Source organism: Lepus europaeus, chromosome 20 (genome assembly GCF_033115175.1).
Source record: "Lepus europaeus isolate LE1 chromosome 20, mLepTim1.pri, whole genome shotgun sequence".
Taxonomy (NCBI): domain Eukaryota; kingdom Metazoa; phylum Chordata; class Mammalia; order Lagomorpha; family Leporidae; genus Lepus; species Lepus europaeus.
Window position 1 is genome coordinate 43,711,659 of NC_084846.1, and position 15,075 is coordinate 43,726,733.

Sequence of the window (15,075 nt, forward strand, 5' to 3'; positions counted from 1 at the left end):
TGTGCATAATGTATGAAGTGTTTTGTATCACGGTTTAATGCTCACAAGAAAGCAACCACCACTGGAGAGCCAGTAAACAACTAAGGAGAAAGAATGAGCCTAACAACTGACATCAGGGCCTGGCCTTGTGGCATGCAGGTTAAGCCATTGCTGCAGCATCGGCATCCCATATGGGTGCCGGTTCAAGTTCTGGCTGCTCCACCTCTCCTCTCCCCTCTTTTTTACTCCATAAATCTGCCTTTCAAATAAACAAAAATAAATCTTAAAAAAAAAAAAAAAGAATTGACATCAGCCAGCCTCTGTCTTTGGCCACCTCCCATAAACTGCAATGAGCTCAATGAACCATGTATTCAAAGTAGCAAAGAAAGGAGCTATGTATGGGTTCCACAGCTAGGTTCCCACTCTCCCAGGCTTATTAGCTATTTCTACTACTCTATGATCAAACTGCTGGCAACAGACACTAATGCTCGGTGACTGCAGGTGGCACCATTTCTCAGTGTGACTAACTACCTATCTGAAGATAACTTGATTACACCAGACCATTTTCACATTTGAATGGGCAGAGAAGGATCTCGACTGGAATAAATAAATATTCTGAGTATAGGTTTGCATTTTCTGCTTGCAGAAACTCAGCCATAACCACTACTAAAGGCCTACAGAATATTTTATCTATTGATATAGGATTTCATATAACATTGCAGCTAACCAAGGAGATGTGACAAAGGAAACATGTCAGGGGATCATAGGACCACAGATTCCATGGGTCCTCTGAAATGTCACACATACAGGGTTACCAATAGTGCACTGGAATGACCACTTCGGGTGCTGTCATACAGACACCATACTCCAGGTGCCACGTGCACACTTAATCATATTTGATTCTCTGTTCCTGATACATACTTTAGATAAATAAAGTCTACGAACCAAAACCTGAGTTAGGAATAACACTGCTTATTATTCCCAAAGATCCACTTGGAGAATCTGTGTTTCCCTTTCCCAAAGCTCTAAGTTCTACTTGACTAGAAATCCCAATGTCGGCATCACAAGGGCTACATTCAAGTTTAGTGCCATGCCTGAAATCTGGTGAGTTTAGGCTTTGTGGGTCAAAAATCCAGCAATCAAGGATGCAATCACCATACCTGCACGTGGAAGTTCCCTTGATCATTAGCACAAGATAGGTTTCTACTACACAATGAGGGCAATAAATAAATTTGGCTCGCAAGTGATCTAGTGAGATCTCTCTCAGTACTCTCAGCTCAAACTAAACAACAATTGACAATAACAGAAAACAGAAAAGTGGCAGCCACAGCCTGAGAATGCCAAGATCTAGGGGTTCAGACTTCTCAAGGGTGGAGCCTGAGTCACCAACAAGAAAGCTGAGCACAGCACCAAGGATGGCAGCCACATAGAACTGGTAGTAGGGGAGGAAATGAGGAATACTAGTTGCAGCCTCCAGGATGCCATGGAGTGGGAATAAGGGTTATAGTCCCTTCCACCCTCTTTCTTCCACTTGTGAGTTTTCTCAAGGAAATCCAGTTGGCAGTGAACTCAAGGTGAGTCTGGACAGCGCAGGGAAGAACAGCCGCTGTGTTGAGCTACCAAGATCCCCCTTCTGGTAGAACACCCATTCCTCCAGCTGCTGGATGCACTGGGAGTGGTGATGGCTCACAGATAAGTCCCTTCCTGATTATTCTCAAAGGACACTGTCTTTCTCAAGGCTGTGCCCCCTCCCTGGGGTTAACTTCCTCACATGACTAGTTTTTCTGGAGACAGAAACACCTGATTCCCTTGCCTCATTTGGGACAATTCTGGGGGCTGTCCCAGCTCTGGAGCTTCCTGAAGGCCTCTGTTGAAACTGCAGGGCATTCAACTTCTCCCTTTGCCCAATCCTGATTCTCCTGTCATTTTAGAGAACTCCCTGATAAACATTTTACCCCAAAATTTCAGGGTCTTGGAGTCCCTTTTCCAGGAAACCCAACATGACACAAACAGGCAAATGAATATCCAGGAAAAGAGTTTATCAATGCATCTAGCTCAACTTCAAGGACAGAGATTTAGGTTCCAAGAAACCAGAAGACATATGCTAAGCCACAGGGTCAGCGATTGCAAAAGGGGCCGAAGCAGAAGTTCCCTTGCATGACTCTCAGCTCACTGCTCTTTTCTCCCCTTTCTCTGCAGGCTTTGTTTCCACTATTCACTTGCTGTGTGACCTTGAGGAAGTCACTAAGCCTCTGTGAGCCTCGCTTTCCTCATCTGTAGGACAGTCAAGCTACTTCTCAGGTCACCAGAAGAAACACAGGAGATCAGTGTGCTGATCACAAATACATTTACACACTGTGTTAAGGACAATGACCAAAGAAACCAGCTGGCACTAGAGGCTTTGGGAGGAAAAGCACTGTTTACTTACACACGTGGGCTTGACTAGATGCATGTCTCAAGAGTCAAGCCTGATCCTCTGTCCTTCCCTACTTTTATACCTTAAATTGGGCAAGGCAATAAGGAGGCAGTTTGGGGAAGCACAGTTATCTTAGGCCCTCAGGGATTAGCAAATCACACCTGCAAGCTAAGAGCCTCTTATATGACTTAAAGGCATTTTTAGGAGGCACACAACTACCTTACCTCAGGCATGTGAGGAGGCTTCTATTTGCAGGAGAGGAACCAATTTCTAGAGTCAGTGCTGGTTTGCTTAGACCCAGCTGACCCTTTGATAACAAGTGGGAGGGAGCCTGCAGCATTCCCTTGAACTGGCTCCTTTATGGCAAGCAGGCAGGAGTCTTAAACTTTGGAGACACCCAACTCCCTGAGAATATGAGTTGTCTTGTTCCCTGCAAGTTTTCCTACTATAGCACTGTCTCATCTCTGGCACTTCTGTCTCCACCCATGGAACTTTCATGGCAGGAGTGTCAACAGAGGGCAGAGAGAACGCAGGGAAGGACCAGTGTCTTGGTGTGTTTCATACTGTTACAGCAGAACGCCACAGAGCAGGCAAACTACAAAGAACATAAGTTTCGTTCCTACCATCCTGGAATGGGCATGGCACAGGCATCTGGCATCTGGTGAGGGTGTTGTTGCTGTGTCCTCCAGAAGGGAGGACCCTGTCCTCACAGGCAGGGGAGCAGAAGAGCAACAAGGGAGGAACTCCCTCGGTCACGCCCTTTATGGTGGCATTAATCCAGACACCTCCCTAAAGGCCCTGCATCCCAACAGTGTTGTCTGGGGACTGGGTTTCCAAAACATGAATTTGGGAGGACACAGTCAGACCATAGCAACTAGTTAGTAGAAATGCCTTTCTCTGGAGCTTCGGGGGAGAAGGGCCGAGCAGGTGAGAGAACACTCCAGGGGCAGAGGTTTGGAGCGTCTGGAGCCCCAGATGTACCAAGGGCTCTGTTTTCCTCTGGAGGATGGATTTATGGTCTCAGGTGTGGGAAATTCACCCCGTGTGCCTAGACCTAGTTGCTCAGGTTGGAAGAGAACACTACAGGTTGAGGTAAGTGACTGAACATAGCTGGGCTTAAACTGCAGGTGAAGAGCATCTAAGTAGCACAGAGAAAGCCTGGTGACAGACTTGACCACACCCCTAATGATTAATCCCCATCATCCAGACACAAATCCAAATGCAGAAACACAAGGAAGACAGTCTCTCATGCTCCAAGGTAACGCATTCTCCATGTTGGAAAGGGAAGAGGTGAGACCGTAACACCACTTGAGGGACTTATTTACAATGCAGACTCCTGGACGCCCACTGTTTGGGTAGGATAAGGCTAAGGGACCTGGCTTCTTGTTTAATAGCCCAGAGGATTCTGAAGCAGGTGACCCCTGAGCCTCCTTTGACAAGCACTGACTTAGTGTCTCCTAGAGCCAAACCAGCACTAGACAGCACAAAGCCTCCAGCTGAACCAGAGATAGGAGTTGGTGTCTTGTCCTTCTGCCATGCCTAGGAGGCTTGCTAGGGTACGGCAATACCTCTAAAAGCTGCCATTCAGGCAGGAGTCCATTGACTCAGGGGTTGAGACGCCTGCCTGCAGCCCATGCTGGAGTTCCTGGGTTTGAACCCTGGCTCTGGGTCCTGACTTCAGCCTCTTGCTAATACAGACAGTGAGAGATAAGGTATTGACTCAAGTTCCTCCCACCCATGTGGGAGGTCTGGATTGAGTTCTTGGCTTCCAGTTTTGGTGCCTGGTCTGTTGTAAGTATTTGGGGAATGAACTACTGGGTAGGGGCGTTGCCTCTCTCTAAAATAAATAAAGCCGCACCACTCATTAGGGTGGCTGCGAGCCAAATGGACAACTGAGCAATTGCAACGTGGTAGATAGAGACTGGGATATGCTTCGAAGGTGGTATACACAGAGGACTGTGAAGACATGGCGGTGAAGAAAAAAGATCAAAGATCTTATAATATTTAACTGACGGCACACTGAGAATAACTTGTATGTACTCACCTAGGAGTAAATAAAATATATGCAAAAGTTAATTTCACAGTTTAAAAAGGATGTAAATCACACGAGTGGCTTGAGTTTGTGATTCTCCCTGCATTTCCACTGAACAGTGCTGGCCCAGGCAGCCCTTCCCCCGTGCCAGCAACACCACGTCCACCTGTTTTCAGGGGCACTGCTGCTCCCAACTGAGAAAGACTCTCTAGAAACCGAGTGACCACCACCTACTGCTTTTCATGCGGCAGACACTGCACTAGATAAGTGGTCCACGTCATCTACTTAGGTTCACAACCACTGGATGCAACAGCCATGATACCCTCCCCTTCTCAGTGAAGCTGTTCCCAAGACCAAGCTCTCCTGAAGCTTTTACCACATTGCTTTCAAAATGCCCTCCTGGGGCTTACCTCCTCCCCTGCCCAAGAGCTCCTGGAGATCCGCTCTGTTTGTTTTTCACTCTGGCTTCTCAGCATAGTGATGCTGTGCTAAGCAACACGCCCACTCTCTGCTCTGCTATTGGGTGCTGCAACGATCTGTCTGCTAAGCCCATGCTTTTTCAAACAGAAAAAAAATTACAAGAGGGGACATTTAGGGGTCCACATCCCTAACCACAGTCCCTGGGTCTCAGAACCCAGCTCTACTCTTCCAATCCAGCTTCCTGCTAATGTATATTCTGTGTGGCAGCAGGTGATGGCTCGAGGACTTGGGTCCCTGCCATACACATGGGAGATCCGCACGGAGTTCCTGTCTCCTGGCTGCAGCCTGGCCAGGCATTTGGGAGAATGAACTAGTGGATGGAAGATCTCTCTTCCTGTCTCTTTCTCTCTGTCTGGCCTTTCAAAGAAAATAATTACTTAACTAAAACACTTTATGGAGGTGTGATTGCCATGGGAAAAGAAACTATATATATATTTTCACCACCACATAAACCACTTCCCAAGTGGGATACGGTGGAAGCCAGGGAGGGTAATGGAGGAGAGCTGACCTCTCCTTTTCTGCGGCTTTCTGTCTGAGAGGGTGCATGACCAACAGGTGTGTAGATGGGCTGCAGAACAGCAAAAACTGCCCCTGACTTTGGGTGATTACCCGCAGGAAGAACCAAAGCCAAAGCCGGGAAGGAGGCGTCTAAGGTCTGAAAACAGCTCCACCTGCGCCTTCCAACGCCGGCGGGGTGCAGTACACGCTCACAGACGCCAGGGGGCGATGTGTGACCGTCGTTTCTCAGTTGGCTTCGTGGCTCATTTGGCCTGAAGCGGTTTCCAGCTGTCTTCTCCCCTTGAGTGATAAACCCGAACTGAGCGAGCTACGTGCCCACGGCCGGGGAATGTTTCACCTTCTGCATGGCCCGCTCCTGGACAGGTACGAGTCAAGCACGGATCCGCACGCAGCAATGGGCCGGGCCCGCCGGCACGGGGTCCCGTCCTCCATCCTACCACCTCCAGTAAATGACATCCGCATTAGGAAGCGAACCCAGGCCTCCGAATTCGAGGCCTGCACTTGGCAGGAGCCCTGGAACGTTTCCCCAGGAAGCGGTGCCCCCACCCCGCGCCGTAGGCCCCCCAGGCCCATCGCACTGGCCCTCGTGCCCTGTCGCGCCCACGCACGGGCGTGGGCTCCCGGGAGGACCCTCCCCTGCCGGCCTTGGGGTCCCTTGGGGCCCCCTCGGCTCCCCCTTAGCCAGGTGGAAGGCCTCGCACGCCCGCCCGAGCCTCGCTTCCCTTCTGCCTGTCCAGCGGCCCGGCTGCCTCTGCCGACACGAGGAGCCCCGGCCCTGTGGCCGTCGCCATGACCATCCCTGCCCTCGGGGCCCTGCGTGTCCCGGGAGCCCCAAACCCGGGCCTGACGGGACCGTCTGGCCTGTTAATCCAGGAGTCACAGCCCCAGCGGCTTACAAAGCAACCAGGAGGCGGCGAAGCCTGCTGGAGATGGCAGGTGGCACAACCCGCTCCTGAGAGGGCGTGCCCACGGTACAGACGGGGAAACTGAGTCACGGGTGGTCCGGACACGTGTGCGGGGGACCACGCGGCCTCCTAGCCCAGCCTCGCTCCCTGCGCCTCATACGAACATAGAGAACTTACTTTTTTTTTTTTTTTAATTAAAGAGAAACGCAAAATGGCGAATTCACTAGGTCTTCCAGGCCGGGCCTCCCAGGAGCCCCTGCTGCTTGTACTGAGGGAGACGCCACCGGAGGCCCCGTCGACGACGGCGGCAAGGCGAGGGCTCGCTCCGTTGTGACTCCAACGGGAACCCCGAGCGCATCTTCGGACGCCACGTCTCCAGACTGTTCCTTGTCCAAGCCGTGCCCAAGCCCTGCGTGGCACGGTCCGCCCGCGAGGGGCCCGCGCGGCTCTTGCCGGGCCGGCCCGGGCCGCCGGCTGCGCACGCAGACCCGCGACGGCCGGGCGGCCGCTCCCCGGCTCCGCCGCGCGGGGGCAGCAGCGGCCTGGCGGGAAGCGGCCGCGCGCGGAGCCGCCGGGCGCCGTCGGTCGCCCGCGCGCCGCGCAGGTGTGGGCCGAGGGGCTGGGCCGGAGGCAGGGTCCGGGCCCTCCTGGAAATGAGGTGGATGCCGCACGCCGGCCAGAGACGGCGGGAGAGGGCCTCGTGGACCGTCCTCTCGCCCACGCTGATGTCCCCTGCTCGCCTGGCCCTCTGGGCCCCAAGGCCTCCGCGGACGCCCACCGCCTGCCCCTTGTCCCCTGGCCGCCTCGCACCGTCCCTCGCCTGGCGCTCGTCCCCGATGCTCGGGCTGTCTCACAGTACCCAGGCTGTCACGATGACCCGGTCATCTTGGGCCCTGGATGAGCACCCTGAGGCCCCCAGCGTCGGTGGCGGCGGCGACGGGGACCTGAATGGCCACCTGTGCGTGGGCACGGCCTGCCTGGGTTCCCGGAGAGCAGGCTGTGCTCATTCCTAAGTGACCTCAGAGCGGTGCGCCTGCAGGTGGCTGGCTCCAAGTTGTGTAGCAAAGACGCAACAGCACAGTTACCGAGTCTCAGGCTCTTGCATCCTGTGGGATCCAGGGTTAGTGCTCTCCTGTCTTCACAGCAAGCCTGGGGTGTGGAGTTCATTTGTCATGTGGACGCGCCCTGCCTGTCTCCTGCGGAGTCCGGGGACTGCGGGGAGAATTCGATCTGGACTCCATTCTGAAGCCTGTGGTCTTTTGACTGCACCTGCAATGCATGGACTTCATTACTCATTTTTCAGGGGCACCCGTGCTCCCCGCTCTGCGCCTCGGGGCTGTGGCCTCCGTGTTCTGTGTCTATGCAGTGTGTGAACATTATTGAAGATATGCGAACTCAAGTGTCTGGAGGAAAACTCCAGTTTGGGGTTTCAGTGACTTAGGAACTGGAAATTAAATGATAATAAACAAATTAACACGAGAAAAGACCACGTTTACTCGCACCACCTGTGAGTAATTCGCTGCATAGCGAAGATAAATGTTGAACAATTGGACAGAAAAGGTGTGGCAGAGAGCGAGGCTTCCAAGATGAAAGAGCTGATGAGCTTGCTTCCCAACATTCTGTGCGAGGTCCCAGTGCCTGTGTTCGGCTGCGTCCTGGGACCGTGGGGGAAGGAAGAGTCCAGGGCTTGGAAAGCTCTTCTTTAGCCAGAGGAGGGAAATTCAGGTAAGGTTTTGTTGGGTTCTGCATCTTTCATTTCCTCGGAAACCTCTGGAGGAAGGAGCACCGGTTGATGGTGGTGCAGAGCGGGTGAGCCTGCCAGAAAGGGAAAGGTGAATGTAGAGTTGAATGAGGAAACAAAAGAGAAAGATTCATGGTTGGGGCAGGAATGAACAGTTCCTGGACCCAGAGGGTAGTCAGCTGGGAAGATTTTTAAACCTCGTGTTTGGAAAGTTTTTACACGGTGCCCTGAGGACAGCAGGGACAGTCTGGTAGATCACCCAGGTTAGAGTTTTAATGTTTTTGGTAATAGCTCAGACATCAGTGTCATGGTCATGGTATTTCCTACAACAAAGCATGAACTTGCAGGTGTCTGGTGAACTCCCTGAGCAGCCCACCTGGCGGCCCACCTGGCGGTGGCATGAGACACAAAGTCATGTATACAAAACCTGTTGTGTTCACAGTCAACCTGCTTCAGCACACTTGGACTTTTGCAGATCCTTGGATATTGTCCGGTACGTGAGTCAAAATGATTTGGGAAGTCAGGTTTTCCTTCTCAGTGATTCCAAGTCAAAAGAGTAGGAATAAAAATAGGAAACATTAATTTGGAGGATTGCAGCCATATATGGAAGGAAAATAGAAAAAATGTAAAGTTTTGGTAAGCTCTGACAAAATGTGCAGGATGGCAGAATCCAGTCCAGTTTATAGCAGGACTATAAAGATTGTGAACAAAAGTAGAATCTTATAACTCACAAGGGTGTGTTACAGTTTTGTACTTTTTAAAAAGATTTATTTAGTTAGTTGAGAGGCAGAGAGAGAGAGAGAGGCCTTCCATCCACTGGTTCATTCCCCAAATGGCCTTAGTGGCCTGAGCTAGGCCAATCCGAGGCCAGGAGCCAGGAGCTTCTTCTGGGTCTCCCATTTAGGTACAGGGGCCCAAGCACGTGGGCCATTTTCCACTGATTCCCAGGCCATTAACAGTCCAACGTTGTGATTCAACTTTAAACAGAAGCCTGAGCCCCAGAGTACCTGTCACAGTTCTTTCCATGGTCTTGGAGACAGTTGTTGTGTTGTTGTTGTTGTCCTGATTTGTAGAATTACAAGGACTTCTAGGAAAGTATCACAGTAGAACAACCACTTGAAGGTGACAAAAATGGGCATGTTTGTAAGTATCAGCTGGAATTGTGGGGATGACATTGTAGCGGACATAGCACAGTGAGTGTACTGGGAAATTTTGGGGCCGTGTAAATAATTCTGGGAATATTAATTAATAATATTTAATCTTACAAATATAACCTCAGGAAGGTCATGAATCTCTTCCTACTTGACCATGTTTCTTATTTAATCAACATGTAATTAATTCTTACCATCTCTCTTTTTACAAGTGAAAATAACAGCTCCTTTAAGATGTTCAGGGAATCTTCTAGGAAACTGCAGTCAGCCTGCACTGTAGATTTCATTGAGGGCTTGATTTGGTGAGGTAAATATCAAAGGCTGTCAAAAGTGTCCAGTGGCTTGACTCCTTGATTAAATAGGATGATATGCTGCTGTGAAATAATGTTTAGTTATCTATTTGACCAAAGTGATAAAGGATTTTAAGTGAAAATATAGGAAAAATGTGATTTTTTTTTTTGACAGGCAGAGTGGACAGTGAGAGAGACAGAGAGAAAGGTCTTCCTTTTCCGTTGGTTCACCCTCCAATGGCAGGCGCGCTGCGGCTGGCGCACCACATTGATCCGAAGCCAGGAGCCAGGTGCTTCTCCTGGTCTCCCATGGGGTGCAGGGCCCAAGCACTTGGGCCATCCTCCACTGCCTTCCCGGGCCACAGCAGAGAGCTGGCCTGGAAGAGGGGCAACAGGGAGAGAATCCAGCACCCCAACCGGGACTGGAACCCGGTGTGCCGACGCCGCAGGTGGAAGATTAGCCTAGTGAGTCGTGGCGCCGGCCGGAAAAATGTGATTTTAAAAAAATCTCGCTCTTTTTTTTCCTTGAAAGAGAAAGAGTGCCCCTTCCACTGGTTCATTCTCCCAATTTCTGCAATGGCCACCTATTAGAGCTGAAGATGGGAAGCAGGAAGTCAAACCAGGTTTCCATCATGAGAGGCAGGAGCCCAACTGAACCATCACTGCTACGTCCCAGGGTCTGCTTTTAGTTGAAAGCTGGGGTCAGGAGCTGGAGCCAGGTATTGAACCCAGCCATTTCTACGTGGGGTGTGGGTGTCTTAACCCTAGGTAAAGCGCCTGCCCCCAGCTTAACTCTTAAAAAGTGACAGTGTAAGTTTCTCTTAATTAATCAAGTATAGGATTAGGTTAACGTGAAGCCTAGGAAATCATTCTGATAATATACACAATCTTTGTTAGATAGATTGATTACTCAAAAGGTAAAGAAAATCTTTTTGTAATCTCCTAGTCAATGTAGGCTAATCATTTAAGAAAAATTTATAATTTTAACTGAGAGAAAACCAAACTCTATTTTTAGATTCCAGTCCTATTAATTCTACAACTCATGAAAATAGACCCTTATAAATAAATCCTTCTAACCTTATCCAGTTTTGACCACACAGCATAAAATTCCTTGTTTGCAAACATTTGATATCTTTCTACACCCACTCAGGTTTTATGCTATTCTTCAACTACCAGTTGTCTTACTTCAGGAAAATTGGCGCTACTTTATTTTTTCTTACAAAAAAATCCCACATTCTTTGAATACTTTCTGTAAAATGTCATTTTTCTTTATCCTTGTTGTTTTTGGTATTTTGTTGACACATAATATCATTATTTTAAAATATTTATTTATTTTTACTTATGTGCAAAGCAGACACACAGATATAGACAAATAGAGAATGAGAGAGCACTTTCATCGGCTGATTCACTCCCCAAATAACTGCAAGAGCTTGGGCCAGGACAGGCTGGAGCCAGAAGGTGGAAGCTCAATCCAGCTCTCCTTTGTGCATAGCAGGGGTCCAAGTTGGAGCCATCAGCTGTTGCCTTCCTGGATACAGCATAGGAGGAAGCTGGAATTGGGAACAGACCAGAACTTGAGCTCAGGCTCTCCAGTATTTTATAGTAGTACCAAAGAACATCTTAACCAAATGCCCATCCCTACATAGATTACTATAATTAGTCTTTTTTTATATTTATTTATTTATTTATTTTTGACAGGCAGAGTGGACAGTGAGAGAGACAGAGAGAAAGGTCTTCCTTACCGTCGGTTCACCCTCCAATGGCTGCTGCAGCCGGTGCACCGCGTTGATCCGAAGCCAGGAGCCAGGTGCTTCTCCTGGTCTCCCATGGGGTGCAGGGCCCAAGCACTTGGGCCATCCTCCACTGTACTCCCAGGCCATAGCAGAGAGCTGGACTGGAAGAGGAGCAACCGGGACTAGAACCCAGTGTGCCGGCGCCACAGGTGGAGGATTAGCTTATTGAGACGCGGCGCCAGCCTATAATTAGTCTTTATCATTAGTAACCGTTATTTTACATAAAAACTAGGACATTGTGAACTGTCTGTTATATATCAGCATTTTGTAACAGAAAAGTTCATGAATATTCCATTTCACCATTTTTATATGCCTTCTCATAATATAATTTTCCTGTGTGGCAAAAAATTTCTATTAAGACACTCAACTATTTCAGTCTTTCTGCAGAAGTAAGAAACCAAATGCTTAGAAACTTAAAGTTATGTTTAAGTAGTTAATCACTCAGAGATTATCAAGATATTTAACTAATATCTCTTATTTAAATCATCATAACACTAAGGCTACAAGTCACCAAGAGATTGTAGAAACTTTTTTAGGCACACATATTATAAAATGTACTTATTATTGAAAAGTCTATTCAGAAAACTTTTATCCAACTGACATAAACTTAATTCACATGTCCTTAACAATTATGCTTGAATTTTTCAGGAAATTTTCATAATGTAAGGTAGCCATAATCTTTACTATCTCAAATTACTTCATTGTAAACTATTCTTACAGGTCATACATGTTAGACAGGTACCGAGAAAATCAAGACAAAAGCCACAAACCTAAAAAACTTAAATGTATGTTTTCTTTTTTGCTGTGCCAGATATACATACATGGATAATAGGCAATTAAGTTTTATTATGCCTCAGCTTGTACATTTTTTTCTTCAGTTTGAATTTATAATTTTTAAAAACTTAAACATCTAATACATATAACATAAGCTTCTTTGAGTAACAAAACCATGTAGAAAAAAAGACATGTTTACATTCTGCTTAATGCTGATAATTCAGAAAATATATCTGATCTTATTAAGTCAACACTTCCAAACTAATCCTATTTGCCAGATTTACACAAATGATGGGAACATGAAAAATACTTGGGTTAGATTTACAATTCTGAGAGTTTTGGGAATATTCAATTCATATAATTGATTATTTCTTTCTAAGCGTAATTAAATAGGACTCATTTAAAGAATTTTACAAAGTAATTTGGTAATACCATAATAAGGTAGGAAAACATTGTATATACATAACATACATTCATAAATAAACATAGACAAATGTAAGGTTATGTTTTGGCTTTCATTCTACAATTTTAGCATAAATTTAGGAATGCAAAATTCACTAGTTTATGTAAGAATTGGTTCTGGGGCTGGTGCTGTGGAAGAGCGGGTAAAACCGCCGCCTGGATTTCTGACATCCCATATGGGCACCAGTTCAAGTCCCGGCTGCTCCACTTCCTCTCCAGCTCTCTGCTGTGGCCTGGGAAATCAGTAGAAGATGGCCCAAGTCCTTGGGCCCCTGTACCAGTGTGGGAGACTCGGAAGAAGCTCCTGACTCCTGGCTTTGGATCAGAGCAACTCTGGCCATTGCAACCAATTGGGGAGTGAACCAGCAGATGGAAGACCTCTTTCTCTCTCTCTCTCTCTCTCTCTCTTTCTCTCTCTCTGCCTCTCCTTTGCTCTCTGTGTAACTCTGACTTTCAAATAAATAAATAAATCTTAAAAAAAAGAATTGGTTCTTCTCTTTGCCCTACATTATCATTTTATCCAAATTGTATTTCAGAAAGGGGGACTGAGTTGAGATAACTTGCTCAATGTGAAGCTAGACCGTCCCACCAATATTTGTAGAGGAGACCTTTAAGTTTCTCTGCCCTACTGTGAAATCTCATGGGGGCTGTGGACTAAGTTGTAGATGAAGGACTGACAACACATCAAGTGGCTTTCTGAATGTCTATACTGCCCATCTGAATGGATAAAACATTGAGTCTGCTTCACATTAGATTTTCAAGGTGCAGGTGGATGCTTCCAGGAATCCCAGAGTCTCCCAAGAGCTCCCAAGGTGAGAAATAGGGGCCTAAAGTCGGAATGTCAATATGGAAGTTGAGAGGCTAGAGTGAAAGGGCAGAAGCTGAGAAGAGCCAACTTGTGAGACCATAATTTTTTCTTATTTGTATTGTCCTTAGTGAAGTCACGTCAACAAGAAAGGGAGTAGACAGAGGCAGTCTTTTGGGGCAGGGTGTTGACAGGGCATTGAGATTAGAAAGTTTCTGTCAACTGAGAAGTTCCCATGGGAAAAGTAGGATCAAGTTGGGAGATCAAAAAGGCCCTGAAACAAAAGCAAAGAAGACTTTCTAGCCTGAGAGGTACTTTTCAAACCAAGATCCTAGGAATCTAATCCCCTGAGAAAGCACAGAAAATGCAGGCTTCATGACCCAAAGTCATTCCCCAAAATAACAGAAAATATGGAAACCAAGTTGTGACAGGTAACAAAGGCATGGTAAGGAAAAGTAGAGATCTGGACAATCCCAAGAGAGCTGAGGATGATTGGCAGGAATGTAATGTGTCTGTCCTGGGGCCACAACCTGAATGCTGGCCACCTCTAGACACAGATCCAACAATCTACATCTGTCCAGTGAAAAACCAGAGGGAAGCTCTCACTAACTGCCAGATCCAAGCTCACAGGACACAAAGTTGAAGTGGAAGGAGAACCTCATCTGGCTGATTGGTGAGCAACAGGAACAGGTCTGCCTCGTGAATCACCTTCTGATGACAAACGCTTTTAGATAGCATAACACAAAACAGTACCGGCAGATAAATAATTGCTATCTATGACATGTGTCACAATATCCAAATAACTGGTTCTAGCCAAAGGTTTTCTCCCATAAATCGAAGTGTTGGAAGAGACAACAGAACCTCTTACCACCCTTGCTTGACTGAACTCCAAGCAGAGATCTGGGAGTCTCACTGATAAGAATATTTTACTGGCTTAGCCAGGAGCCGCAGGTTTCAGGTGCACTTTCCAGGAGTCTCTGCTGTACCGTCTTTGTTGCCTAACTGCGAGGAGGAAACATTTTTGTCTCTCATCTTAAGTTTAATGGTTTAGAGCCTGTTAATTAACTGACAACCGAGCTATTAACAGGAGCAAAGACAAAGCTTACTGACATGCAATCAACAGCTTCCTAGTCAGTGCATACAACGATGTGCTCATGAGCAAAACAGCCTGACTCCACCAGGAGAGGGCCCCTCAGACCTTGCCCTCAGCTGTAACCTTTATGATGAAACTGCATACGTTAAGAGTGGTGTTGTCCTGAGATCCATGGCTCATTCTAGAGAATTATCAACATAAAGGGGTCATGAGAACCCCTGAAGTTTTAGCCAGCTAGTCCTAAGAGAGGATGGCCCGGGACCCCCTAAACTTGTATCTGGCATCTCAAGTCGGGACTGTATTGTAGAGGACTGAGCTTTTAATTCATGGAGTTTACATTGACATCTCTGGGTAGAATGTTCCAGAATTGGGGTTGGTGTCAGAGAATCCCTTTTTCTTCATCCTTTTTGCCCTCCTTCTTAAAAGGAGAAACCCTGTTACTGAAAGAAGCTGCAATTCTGGCACACATGACCAGAAAGGTTGGTTTAAAATGAGCTTTTCAAAAACCTTCCTTTTGGCTGAATGTTCAATATACTTGATTTAGGATAGCCTCAGAATGCAATTCAAACAAGTTGGAAACCTCATCATGTTGGATGCTGTTGGGTGTCTGGGCAGAATAGTGGGAAGTGATGTTA